Source organism: Anomaloglossus baeobatrachus, chromosome 2 (genome assembly GCF_048569485.1).
Source record: "Anomaloglossus baeobatrachus isolate aAnoBae1 chromosome 2, aAnoBae1.hap1, whole genome shotgun sequence".
NCBI classification, from domain to species: Eukaryota; Metazoa; Chordata; class Amphibia; order Anura; family Aromobatidae; genus Anomaloglossus; species Anomaloglossus baeobatrachus.
Window position 1 is genome coordinate 586,898,488 of NC_134354.1, and position 14,828 is coordinate 586,913,315.

The window sequence follows — 14,828 nt, forward strand, 5'->3', positions numbered from 1 at the left end:
AAGTGCACCTGTACGCTGCCACCAACAGGCACACACGTGCGGTTTTAAAAACCAAGCACGGACGCAATAAGAACCTAACAGGTTTTTTTGGGGAGCGACAATTACAGACAAGTCAGACACTATCTGGACTGTTTTACACTGTGTACACCAGCCCCAGATATGATGAAGGCTGGTATACGGTCACCACTACCCTGTCTGCCTGCCTGCCTGTATACTGGTACAATAGTCCTGACAAGGACTCTTTTGGTCACTAGCCTGTATTCAGACCTGGCTATACCCTGCCTGTATATAGCAACAATAGTCCTGAGAAGGACTCTGCTACTGTACTCCGACCTGGCTATACCCTGCCTGCCTGTATACAACTAGAATAGTCCTGAGAAGGTCACACTGTTTGCAGCCCTGCAACTGAAAAAGCTATAAAGGGCCGCAAAGCTTTCCCTGAATCAGCGACACTCTCCCTGCACTGACAGTCTGGATAGCTGTGAGCAGAGCACAGCGCGCCGGCCGATATAAAGGCTCGGTCACGCTGTGCAGGCCGGCCAATCACTGCAATTCCACAACTAACAGGGCTGTGGCATTGCAGTGGTCTGCCAGCCAATCCCTGCATGAGGGCTGGCTCTCAAAAGAGCGCCAACATGCAGAAATGAAGACCACGAGTACAGCACGAGTATCGCGAGATTACTCGGTCCCCGCCGAGCAGCCCGAGTACAGCGATACTCGTGCGAGTACCGAGTAGTTACAAGCATGCTCGCTCATCACTACTAGTTAACGTTAACCATATTGGATCTTTAAATTATCCACTCTAGCGCATGAAGGGTTAAATGAGACTGTTGAGAACACTCGTGAAGTTGTTCAAATATTAGATTAGAAGTAACTGTACAGTGCTATCAAAAATATATCTAGACTCTTGTTTACAATACTATGCAGTACTGATATTAATATTATGCTTTATTTTTTTCCCTCTTTAAGGTAATGGTAATGTTTTTTAAGGAAGTTTTAACATTGGCATTTATAATCTGCATTTTAATTGGTTGAAAACACCACACCCACTTCCTTCATAATATGTCAGTATAATTATGTGTATGAAAAGTTAAGAAGGAGCTATACCAACTCCAAAATGCATTGTTTTAAGCCTCTGCAATAAATCCTTGATCCCATTACGTGACTCATCGATACTCTCTGATGGTACCTGGATCATTACCATTCTCTAGATCTCTATTCAGGATACATACACCTAGGCCTATATCTACATTGTAAATATCTATATAAAATCATCACAACTGGAGAGACCAAAAATCAGTTTTTTTGTGCTGGGAATTTAAATTTGGCATGTCTCACTTCATGTAGCAATTACCTTTATGTACTCTCAGGAATTGTAAGGCCCTGTGCGCACTTACCGGTTTTTGCCACGGATTTCCTGCATTTTTGCTGCATGTTTTGCTGCATGTTATTTTCATACCATCTCTGCAGTGATTCACCAGGAAATCCTATGGGAAAAAAAAATGCTGTGCGCACTATGCGGATTTTGACAGCTGTATGTTTTGCCGCAGCAAAAACAATTGCATGTCACTTCTTTTCCGCACGTCGCTGTGGCATTTCACTCCATTGACTGCAATGTAATCGGGAAATCCCACAGGGAATAACGCAGGTAGCAAATTCTGTGCGGTTCATTGCATTTTCCTGCGTTATTCCCTGTGGTATTTCGCGGTTTCGGGACATAATGTTCATCACTGCCTGCGGTTTGCAGGGAAGTGATGTCATTAGGACAGGAAGAGGAAGCGGAACAGAGTAAACACACACACAGATTCAGACATAGAACACACACATATCGCACTCACACACAGACATAGACATATAGAATACACATAGAAATCAAACGGACATATAAAAAAAAACACGTGGGCTCTGCCGTATTTTTACCATCCAGCCGAGGTAAACACGCAGCGGCGGCCTGATATTCTCAGGCTGGGGAGGGTGAGGGCCAGGGTTAATGCCGAGAATATCAGCCCGCAGCTGCCCTGAAACTGTCGCATTCATTATGCGGCAGTCCCGGAGTGTTCCCAGCTCTTCCTGACTGCCGTGATGCGGTGGCAATCAGGGTAATAATGAGTTAATGGCAGCGCATTGCCGCCACTAAGTCCAGGCTTTAATCATGCACGCGTCTATGAGACAGCTTTCATGATTAACCTGTAAGTAAAGTGAATAAACACACACCGAAAAATCCTTTATTTTAAATAAAACACAAAAAGCCCCCACTTTCACCACTTTATTAACCCCCCCAAACACACAGCTCCTGCGTAATCCACAGCGATGTCCCACGACGCTTGCATCCAGCCGCGACTGACACTGTACAGAATTCAGCGTCGTAACGAGCCTACAGAGAGGTAATTACAGGTCATTTCCCATGGCCGGTGATGTGAACAACACATTACCGCTCAGGAGAAATGCAGCGTGGCGATTGTTGATTGATCTGTCCTCTATCTATCTATCTATCTATCTATCTATCCCTCTATCTATTCTTCTATCTGTCTATTTATTTATCTATTTGTCTATCTATCTACTATCTATCTCAGAAGGAAATGACTTTTTTTCTTCAATGTGCTTTATTCTATTGAATGCATTAAAACACATGTACCGACCCGTGGCAAAACCGCAGTAATACCGCTGCAATACCGCAGTAATACCGCAGCAAACCGCATGCGGTTTTCGGGTGCGGTTTGCCGCGGTTTTTTACCGCGGGTGCGGTAATCTTTCAGACCCTGCGGAATTTTCTTAAGAAAATTCTGTTTTCCAGTGCGCGCAGGGCCTAATACTGTCTTTTTTTCCCCATGACACAAAGTTTATTTTTAATTAAAAGTAAAGTTAGATCTATGTTTTGATTTTCTTAATAACTTAAAGAGGTTGTCCACTAGTTAGACATTGATGGCCTATTCTAAGGGGTACTTTGCACGCTGCGACATCGCAAGCCAATGCTGCGATGCCGAGCGCGATAGTCCCCGCCCCCGTCGCAGCTGCGATATCCTTGTGAAAGCTGCCGTAGTGAACATTATCGCTACGGCAGCTTCACATGGACTCACCCGCCCTGCGACGTCGCTCTGGCCGGCGACCCGCCTCCTTATTAAGGGGGCGGGTCGTGCGGCGTCACTGCGACGTCACACGGCAGGCGGCCAATAGGAGCGGAGGGGCGGAGATGAGCGGGATGTAAACATCCCGCCCACCTCCTTCCTTCCGCATATCCTACGGAAGCCGCGGTGACGCCGGTAGGAGATGTTCCTCGCTCCTGCGACTTCACACACAGTGATGTGTGCTGCCGCAGGAGCGAGGAACAACATCGGACCGTCGCGTCAGCGTAATTATAAATTACGCCGACGCTGCACCTATGATACGATTACGACACTTTTGCGCTCGTTAATCATATCATCTAGTCTTTACACACTACGATGTCGCATGCGATGCCGGATGTGCATCACTTTCAATTTGACCCCACCGACATCGCACCTGCGATGTCGTAGTGTGCAAAGCCCGCCTAAGGATAGGTCATCAATCTGTGATTGGCTAGGGTCCGACACCAGGCATCCCTGCCAATCAGATGTTTTTGGTGCTGCTGAAAGCATGATACTAAAAACACTCAGTTATGGAGCTGCCCCATCTTCTAATAGTTGCCGTGGCCAGGTACTGCACATTCCCCTTGTATTCAGATCAATAGGAAGAGAATTTTCAGTACTTGGCAACGGCCAATATCAGTTGACAGGGCAGCCCCGGAACTGAGAATTTCTGGTCTCCTGTTGCTGCGTCTGACACAGAGAATAGCTGGTCGATGGGGGTACGGGGTGTTGTACCTTGGCCAATCAGATATTGATGACATCTCCTAAAGATAGGTCATCAATGTCTAAGTAGTGGATAACCTCTTTAAAAAATTTAGAAAAAATTACTTGTTTCAAAATATTTCAGTGTTTACCCTTAACCCCTTCACCTTGGCCGATTTTCTGTTTTTCTTTTTTTTTTTTTTGCTCCCCTTCTTCTGAGAACCATAACTTTTATTTTTCCATCAATCTTGCCATATGAGGGCTTGTTTTCTGCGAGACAAGTTGTACCTATAAATGAAACTATGAGTTTTACCAGATAGTTTACTGGAAAACGGCAAAAAATTCCAAGTGCGGAAAAATTGCAAAAAAAATATTTTATTCACTGTGTTCACTATATTGTTAAAACTGATGTGTCAGTGTGATGGCTCAGGTCAGTACAAGTTTACTTTTATCTGAGGGGTTAAAAAATCAGAGGTTTGTCCTAAAAAAGTGGCACACTTTTTACGCCATTTTCTGAGACCTATAGCGTTCTCACTTTTTGGGATATATGGCTCAGTAATAGCTTATTTTTTGTGTCTCAAGCTGACATGATATCGAAATGATACAATTTTTGCGCAGATGGTATGTTTTGATCGCCTGTTAATGCATTTTGCTAAAAATTTACGGCAACCAAAACTAGGAATTTTGCCATTTGGATTTTTTTTGCCGCTACGCCATTTACTGATAAGATTAATTGATTTTATTTTTTGATAGATCGGGCATTTCTGAATGTAGCGATACCAAATGTGTGTATATTTTTTATTTTTTTAACCATTTAATTTTCAATGGGGCAAAAGGGGGGATTTGAATGTTTAGTTTTTTTTTATTTTTTAAACTTTTTTTTATTATTTTACTAGTTCCCCTAAGGGACTTTAAGGATCACCAGTCTGATCGCTTATTCATCTTTGTTGATCACAGCTACACAGCAGAGATCACCAGAAATGCTCATGTCTTGTAACAGGCAGCACTCGGCCAGCTGAAGCAGAAAGTGAGTTATGTGAGCTACAGGAGTTATCATATGACCCTGTGCTACCATGGCAACCATAAGCTCACAGTGATCACGTCACTGCGCCGCCGATGGAGCCGGGTGAGTGAACATTTACCGCAATGGGCATTTAAATCATGTTGTCCCATTTTGACAGCGCGATTTAAGGGGTTAACAGGCACAAGTGTATTGCAGATCCATATGTGCCTGCGAGGCACACATGTCTGCTGTACAAATCAGCAGACATATGCACAGATCACCACCAGCTTCCCGCAGCAGCCGCAGGTAATTACACTATGATGGGTTAAGGGTTAAACATTCAGTCATACCATGCAAAATAATGATAATGATAATTTTCCATGTGTCTACTTTATGTTGGCATCATATTTTATACATCGAATTATCTTTGATGACATTAGACTTTTAAAAATCTTGCAACAATTTTTCAAAATTTTCAAGAAACTGAGAAACCTATTTTGTAGTGGTCAATTCAGTTCTCAAGTGTCTTTAAAGGGCTGAAATATTAGAAACCCCAAAGAAATCACCCCATTATTAAAATTCTCATGTCTTATACTCTTTAGAATAGTATATAGGAAGTTTGTTTACCCTTTAGGTGCTTCACATGAACTACCGCAAAGGTGAATGAAAAATGAAAAATTCCATATTTTACATTGCAATATAGCTTTAACACCAAATGTTTCATTTTCGCGTATAGTGACTTTAGAAAAAAATACACTACAATTTGTTACCTAATGTTTGACAAGTATTGCATTTATATATGATTGTAGTTAACAGCTTGGGAGCACGGCATGGCTAGAAAAGAAAGAAGCAACATTTGGCTTTTGGAGTGCAATTTTTGTTGGATTAGTTTTTTTTTGCCATCTTGAGGACTTTCATTTTCAAAGGCCGTGTGCTAATTATTAAAGAAAAGACTCAGAATTTTGATTTTAATGGTGTTTACTTGGAGGGATAAATAGCATTATATGGTTTGGGTTGTGACTAGTGATGAGCGAGTACTAAAAAGCTCGGGTGCTCGAAGCTCGGGCCGAGCCTCCCAAGATACTCGTGTACTCGGCCCGAGCAACGAGCCCAATGTTATCCTATGGGAGACCCGAGTATTTTTGTGAAATGACCCCCCGGCAGCATGTAGAAACCCTAAAAATGTCACAAAAGTCTCAGAAGAGTGCTCAAATGACATGGCAACAGCATGGGGAAGACCCCTTGAAGCATTTATCACTGAAAAGTCACAGCTGTGAACAATTTTGTCCGCGTTTTACGCCATTTTTACGGACTCACCAGAAAACCTTCCAAAATGACCCCAAAATGATTTTTCATGGCGGAAATGTTAAGGGCACATACCCAATAGTGAGATAGAGCTGGTGTATGTTACTTTTTGAGATTAATACATGAAAGATTTTACGTGAAAACATTGTGTGGCACTCCGATGTCCCTGAGAAGAGACGTACATGAAGGGCTCTTGAGTCTAATGTGCCCATTTTGAGGAAGTGAGTCTTTGTAGTATTTTCCTTTGCCAGGGCAGTCCAAAATTGTGAGGTTCACCAATGCCCCTGCATACAGACGTGCACGAGGGCCTGTAAACCTGAAGTGCCCATTGTAAGGAAGTGGGTCTATTGTAGTATAGCCCTTAGGCAGGGCAGCCAAAAATTGGGAGGCTCCACGTTGTCCCTGGGTAGAGACGTGCATGAGGGCCTGTAAACCTGAAGTGCCCATTGGAAGGAAGTGGGTCTATTGTAGTATAGCCCTTTGGCAGGGCAGCCAAAAATTGGGAGGCTCCACGTTGTCCCTGGATAGAGACGTGCATGAGGGCCTCAAAACATTAAGTGTCCATTGTCAGGAAGTGGGTGTATTATAGTATAGCCCTTAGGCAGGGCAGCCAAAAATTGGGAGGCTCCACGTTGTCCCTGGGTAGAGACGTGCATGAGGGCCTCAAAACATTAAGTGTCCATTGTCAGGAAGTGGGTGTATTATAGTATAGCCCTTAGGCAGGGCAGCCAAAAATTGGGAGGCTCCACGTTGTCCCTGGATAGAGACGTGCATGATGGCCTGTAAACCTGAAGTGCCCATTGGAAGGAAGTGGGTCTATTGTAGTATAGCCCTTAGGCAGGGCAGCCAAAAATTGGGAGGCTCCACGTTGTCCCTGGGTAGAGACGTGCATGAGGGCCTCAAAACATTAAGTGTCCATTGTCAGGAAGTGGGTGTATTATAGTATAGCCCTTAGGCAGGGCAGCCAAAAATTGGGAGGCTCCACGTTGTCCCTGGGTAGAGACGTGCATGAGGGCCTCAAAACATTAAGTGTCCATTGTCAGGAAGTGGGTGTATTATAGTATAGCCCTTAGGCAGGGCAGCCAAAAATTGGGAGGCTCCACGTTGTCCCTGGGTAGAGACGTGCATGAGGGCCTCAAAACATTAAGTGTCCATTGTCAGGAAGTGGGTGTATTATAGTATAGCCCTTAGGCAGGGCAGCCAAAAATTGGGAGGCTCCACGTTGTCCCTGGGTAGAGACGTGCATGAGGGCCTCAAAACATTAAGTGTCCATTGTCAGGAAGTGGGTGTATTATAGTATAGCCCTTAGGCAGGGCAGCCAAAAATTGGGAGGCTCCACGTTGTCCCTGGGTAGAGACGTGCATGAGGGCCTCAAAACATTAAGTGTCCATTGTCAGGAAGTGGGTGTATTATAGTATAGCCCTTAGGCAGCCAAAAATTGGGAGGCTCCACGTTGTCCCTGGATAGAGACGTGCATGAGGGCCTGTAAACCTGAAGTGCCCATTGGAAGGAAGTGGGTGTATTATAGTATAGCCCTTAGGCAGGGCAGCCAAAAATTGGGAGGCTCCACATTGTCCCTGGATAGAGACGTGCATGATGGCCTGTAAACCTGAAGTGCCCATTGTAAGGAAGTGGGTCTATTGTAGTATAGCCCTTAGGCAGGGCAGCCAAAAATTGGGAGGCTCCACGTTGTCCCTGGGTAGAGACGTGCATGAGGGCCTCAAAACATTGTTCCCATTGCAAAGGAGCGGGTCTCCTGTCGTTGTAATGTCCATTCTGCAAAGAATGGGCGAAAAAATTTACCACTGGGGGTATACCTGAAACAAAGGCCTAAGTATTGCAATTTGTAACGGTCATCATCATGGTGGCGCATGAGGAGAAGGAGGAGCAGTCCAGCGATTATCCAAAGTCCAGAAGTGTGTACCCATGGGTGAGTGGAGGTACATGGCAAACTTTAAATTCCGCTCTCATTTGCTGGTGGTGTGGTGAAGTCTGGCCCAATCCAACCCTTGTTCATCTTGATCAGAGTCAGCCTGTCAGCATTTTCAGTTGACAGGCGGGTGCGTTTATCTGTAATGATTCCACCTGCGGCACTAAAAACACGCTCTGACAAAACGCTAGCAGCAGGGCAGGCCAGGACTTCCAAGGCGTAGAGAGCCAATTCATGCCACGTGTCCAGCTTGGATACCCAATAATTGTAAGGCACAGAGGAATGTCGGAGTACAGTTGTTCGATCTGCAAGGTACTCCTTCAGCATCTGGGCAAACTTAGGATTTCTTGTGGCACTACCCTCAGGGGCTGTGGTACGTGAGGGGCTGAGAAAACTGTCCCACATCTTAAAGACTGTTCCCCTACCTCTGGCGGATTGGACTTGTGCCTCTCTCGGCTGTACGCCTCGGTTGTCCACTGATTCATGACCTATGCCGCTAGCGTTTTGTGAGGGGAATGCTTTGCCTACTTCCGTGACTATGGCCTTCCGGAACTGCTGCATTTTGGTTGACCTCTCCTCCACGGGAATAAGAGACAAAAAGTTCTCCTTGTAGCGTGGGTCTAACAGTGTTACCAACCAGTAATGATTGTCGGCCAAGATGTTCTTAACGCGAGGGTCACGAGACAGGCAGCTTACCATAAAGTCAGCCATGTGCGCCAGACTCTTAACAGCCAGGACTTCAGTAGCCTGACCAACAAGATGACTGAACATGCTGTCCTCCTCCTCCTCCTCCTCCTCCTCATCTACCCTGTCCTCTGGCCAGCCACGCTGAACCGAGGATATGACTGGTGTGCATGTCATATCCTCAATTTGGCCGGAGAGTTGCTCCATGTCTTCATCCTCCTCCTCGTCATAGTCCTCCACTGCACGTTGTGATGAGACGAGGCTGGGCTGTGTGTTATCATCACCCACACCCACTACTGTTTCTTGCTGCAACTCATTGCGCTCCGCCTGCAATGCATCATGTTTGTTTTTCAGCAGAGATTGTTTTAGAAGGCAGAGTAGCGGTATGGTGACGCTAATAATGGCGTCATCACCACTCACCATCTTGGTGGAGTCCTCAAAGTTTTGGAGGATGGTACATAGGTCTGACATCCATCTCCACTCCTCAGGTGTTATGTGTGGAGTTTGACCCATTTCCCGACGGCTTAGGTGATGCAGGTACTCAACAACTGCCCTCTTCTGCTCACATATCCTGACCAACATGTGCAGAGTTGAATTCCAACGCGTGGGGACATCACACACCAGTCTGTGAGCCGGAAGATGCAAACTGCGCTGAAAGCCGGCAAGGCCGGCTGAAGCAGTAGGTGACTTTCGAAAATGTGCAGACAGGCGGCGAACTTTTACCAGCAGATCAGACAGCTCTGGGTATGACTTTAGAAACCGCTGAACCACGAGGTTGAGAACATGGGTCACGCATGGAACATGTGTCAGCTGGCCTCGCCTCAAAGCCGCCACCAGGTTCCGGCCATTGTCACACACGACCTTTCCTGGCTTTAGGTTCAGAGGTGTGAGCCAGTGATCTGCCTGCTGTTTCAGAGCTGTCCACAGCTCTTCTGCATTGTGGGGTTTGTCACCTATGCAGATTAGCTTCAGCACAGCCTGTTGCCGCTTCGCCGAGGCAGTGCTGCAGTGCTTCCAGCTTGTGACTGGTGTGGAGGGTACAGTGGATGAGGATGCGCAGGAGGAGGAGGAGGCTGAAGAGCATGACATTCCGGAGCTGTAGAGTGTGGGTGAAACCCTGACTGAGGTAGGGCCTGCAAACCTTGGTGTGGGAAGGACGTGTTCCGTCCCTCGCTCAGACTGGGTCCCAGCTTCCACAATATTAACCCAGTGTGCCGTCAACGAGATGTAGCGGCCTTGCCCACAAGCACTTGTCCACGTGTCTGTGGTTAGGTGGACCTTGGGTGAAACAGCGTTGTTCAGGGCACGTGTGATGTTTTGTGACACGTGGTTATGCAACGCGGGGACGGCACACCGGGAGAAATAGTGGCGGCTGGGGACCGAGTAACGTGGGACAGCTGCCGCCATCAGGTCACGGAATGCTTCTGTCTCCACCAGCCTAAAAGGCAACATTTCCAGCGCAAGCAGTCGCGAAATGTTAGCATTTAGAACTGTGGCATGTGGGGTGTTGGCAGTGTATTTGTGCCTGCGTTCAAAGGTTTGCTGAATGGATAACTGAACGCTGCGCTGGGACAAGGACGTGCTTGATGATGGTGTTCTTTCTGCGTAGGCAACTGCAGGTGCAGGAGTGGAGGAGGCTTGTTCGCAGGCAGCATGGACAGGGGATTGGCTCGCATGCACAACCAGCGAAGACGTAGCAGTGACATCAGCAAGCACTGCTCCTCGACTCTGTTGTACTTCCCACAAAGTCGGGTGCTTGGCTGACATGTGCCTGATCATGCTGGTGGTGGTCAGGCTGCTAGTTTTGGTACCCCTGCTGATGCTGGCACGGCAGGTGTTGCAAATGGCCTTTTTTGAATCATCTGGATCCAACTTAAAAAACTGCCAGACTCGGGAAGACCTAACATTTGTACAGGCACCTTGTGTCGTCGTGTTGTTCCGGGCAACGGTTGCCTGACTTCTGCCTGGGGCCACCACCCTGCTTCTTACTGCCTGTTGTGATGCTACGCCTCCCTCCCCCTGTGCACTGCTGTCCTCGCTCTGCATATCCTCCTGCCAGGTTGGGTCAGTTACTGGATCATCCACCACGTCGTCTTCCTCTTCCGCACCCTGCTCCTCCTCCTGACTTCCTGACAATTGTGTCTCATCATCGTCCACCACTTGTTGAGACACGTTGCCAACTTCGTGAGAACGTGGCTGCTCAAATATTTGGCCATCTGTACAGACGATCTCCTCATGACCCACTTCAATATGAGCTGGCGAGAGGCCAGAATGTGTGAATGGAAACGTGAACAGCTCTTCCGAGTGTCCAAGTGTGGGATCATTAATGTCCGAGGAGGACGTGTACTCAGCCTGGTGGTAGGAAGGAGGATCAGGTTCAGAAATGTGCGGTGCAGTATCACGGCTACTGACACTTGACCGTGTGGAAGACAGAGTGTTTGTGGTGGTGCCAATCTGACTGGAAGCATTATCTGCTATCCAACTAACAACCTGTTGACACTGGTCTTGGTTCAAGAGCGGTGTACTGCTGCGGTCACCAAGAATTTGGGACAGGACGTGCGAGCGACTAGATGTGGCCCTTTGTTGTGGCGAAATTAGAGCTTGCCCACGACCTCGGCCTCTGCCTGCACCACCATCACGTCCACTTCCTTGTTCCTTGCCAATGCCCTTGCGCATTTTGCAATGCTGTGCACTGCTGACGTGTATATTCACTACTTGTGCGTTATATCAAAGTTTGTGGAAATTGCACACAAGTGCACCTGTACGCTGCCACCAACAGGCACACACGTGCGGTTTTAAAAACCAAGCACGGACGCAATAAGAACCTAACAGGTTTTTTTGGGGAGCGACAATTACAGACAAGTCAGACACTATCTGGACTATTTTACACTGTGTACACCAGCCCCAGATATGATGAAGGCTGGTATACGGTCACCACTAGGAATGGCTATATATACCCTGCCTGCCTGCCTGCCTGTATACTGGTACAATAGTCCTGACAAGGACTCTTCTGGTCACTAGCCTGTATTCAGACCTGGCTATACCCTGCCTGTATATAGCAACAATAGTCCTGAGAAGGACTCTGCTACTGTACTCCGACCTGGCTATACCCTGCCTGCCTGTATACAACTAGAATAGTCCTGAGAAGGACTTTTGGTCACACTGTTTGCAGCCCTGCAACTGAAAAAGCTATAAAGGGCCGCAAAGCTTTCCCTGAATCAGCGACACTCTCCCTGCACTGACTGTCTGGATAGCTGTGAGCAGAGCACAGCGCGCCGGCCGGTATAAAGGCTCGGTCACGCTGTGCAGGCCGGCCAATCACTGCAATTCCACAACTAACAGGGCTGTGGCATTGCAGTGGTCTGCCAGCCAATCCCTGCATGAGGGCTGGCTCTCAAAAGAGCGCCAACATGCAGAAATGAAGACCACGAGTACAGCACGAGTATCGCGAGATTACTCGGTCCCCGCCGAGCAGCCCGAGTACAGCGATAGTCGTGCGAGTACCGAGTAGTTACAAGCATGCTCGCTCATCACTAGTTGTGACGTGATGATGATGTATACATATAGTTTATATTTTAACACTTCTTTGATAGTAAGCTTCAATATTTCTAAAATAATAATGTTTTTATGAGTTGCCATATTGTAATATAATATAATTCTAAATTTTATATCTTGATGAAATGGTATGAGGGCTTATTTTTTATTTGATGAAGTGTAGTTTTTATTGATACCATTTTGGAGTTCATGATCATGAGACATTTTATTTGCTACTAGCTTAAAACTTTTTAAAGCACAATGATCATAATCCAGCTTTCTGGCTTCTTTTTATGGTATTTACTCCAACTTCCATTATTTTCCCTGTGTGTCGGGCAGCGCTGTGCTTGGGTATGGGTGATGCTCAGCCCTGTGAGAGCCGCTACCAGTGTTTGAACAGCTCACATTTGGGATACAATCAACATGATGCTGTACATGGGTGGAGACATAAACTGCTCAATCAATGACTTCCATTGAGGTTTGGATCAAGTCAGGGTCACAAACCCAAAGGTTCGAATGTGCCTGGTGAACCGAACCTCCAAAGGTTCACTCATCTCTAGTATGGAGAGCCATTATACTATGCTATGTGTGGGGGCCATTATACTGCTTGCAAGACTATGAGGGGGCCATTATTTTGTTTACATAGCCCTTTCAGGGACCATTAAACTGTTTTGTTTGGCTATGTGAGGGGCCATTATACTGTTTACATGGCTATTTTGGGGTCATTATATTGTTTGCAGAGCTATATAAGGGGCTATTATACAGTTTTTAGGGCTATGTAGAGGGCAATTATACTGTTTGTAAGGTTTTATGTGGGGGAACAGTATACTTTTTGTTTTCATGACTATGTGAGGCCAATTATATTGTTTGGAGGTCTAGTGGGGACCTTTATACTGTATAAGCGCAATTATACAGCGGGGAGGGTTGTGTGGAGTTCATCATATTGTATGAAGGGTTGTGTGGGGGTTATTATACTGTTTGGAGTGCTATGTTGGGAAAATATACTGTTTAGAGGGTTTGTGTTGGTAACTATACTGTGTGGGGGCCATTATACAGTGTGGAGGGTTGTGTTGGGGCCATTATACCGTGTGAAGGAATGTAAGTGCCATTATACAGTATGAAGGGCCATTATACTGTATGAAGAGATGTGTGTGGGCCATCATATTGGTTGGTAGGCTGTGTTGGGTACACTGTGGAGTTCATCATACTGTAGAGCAGTGTTCTCTAACTCCAAGCCTCAAGAGCCACCATCAATGCTTATTTACAGGATTTTCTTTGTGTTGCACAGGTGATAATTTAATTAGCTGGACAGGTGATGATTCCAACAGATGTGCATTGCTAAGGAAATCCTGAAAACACGACCTATTGGTGGCTCTTGAGGACTGGAGTTGGGGAACACTGCTGTAGCCGTCACTATGATCATAGTGTTTTGGAGTCACTGTGGGGGCATCACACTATGCGGGGGCTTATGTAGAGTGATCATACTGTGTATTTGCAGGGTGCTGTGGAGGAATTTACTGTGGGGGTATCATAGTGTGTTTGAGGGGCAGTTTTATTGGCATCATACTTTATGGGTGCATGAAAGGGTTATCTAAGGGTCTTCAATAGGAGTAAAATTACTTTGCAATGGTTGAAAAATTGTGAGATATACTGGTTGTGACTGCAATGAATATTTTTTTTTGTGGGGGGCCAATTAGGACTTAGGCTATTGGGCTCCATGATTTCTATGTACTCCTCTGCCCCTTAGACTCACTATCAAAGGCCTCTCACTCAGACAACCAATTGTCCAGCTTTGCACTAACAAGTGTACTCTGTCTACTCTTTTTGCATGAAGAGTACAATCTAAATTAAGAAAATAGTAAACTAAAAATCTACAGTACTGACCAAAAAGATAAGTCAAGTGTGGGAAAAGGAAAATAATGTTGCAACATAAGAATGCATTAAAAATGGAAGCGTTAATAGTTGATTTTTATCAATTAACAAAATGCATAGAGGATCAAAAAAATGAGAAATCAAATCAATATTTAATATGTCTTCTGTTTGTCTTCAAAACTGAATCAATTTTTATAGCTACATGTGCACAAAGTCAAGGATAATATATGATTATTATCATGTGTATGAGTAATCAATTATATAAAACAGGTACAGCAGCAAAATACAAAGCAGTAATATTGTGTTAGTAGGTTGTATCCTAGGCAAGATTTCAAAGCAGACATAGGGCGGCTTTGCACACTACGACATCGCAGGTGGGGTCAAATCGAAAGTGACGCACATCTGGCGTCACTTGCGATGTCGTAGTGTGTAAATCCTAGATGATACGATAAACGAGCGCAAAAGCGTCGTTATCGTATCATCGTTGCAAGCTCCGACTTTTCCATAATTTTGCTGCAGCGATGGTACGATGCTGTTCCTCGTTCCTGCGGCAGCACACATCGCTGTGTGTTACGCCGCAGGAGCGAGGAACTTCACCTTACCTGCCGCCGGCGGCTCTACGGAAGGAAGGAGGTGGGCGGGATGTTTACATCCTGCTCATCTCCGCCCCTCCACCGCTATAGGCCGCCTGCCG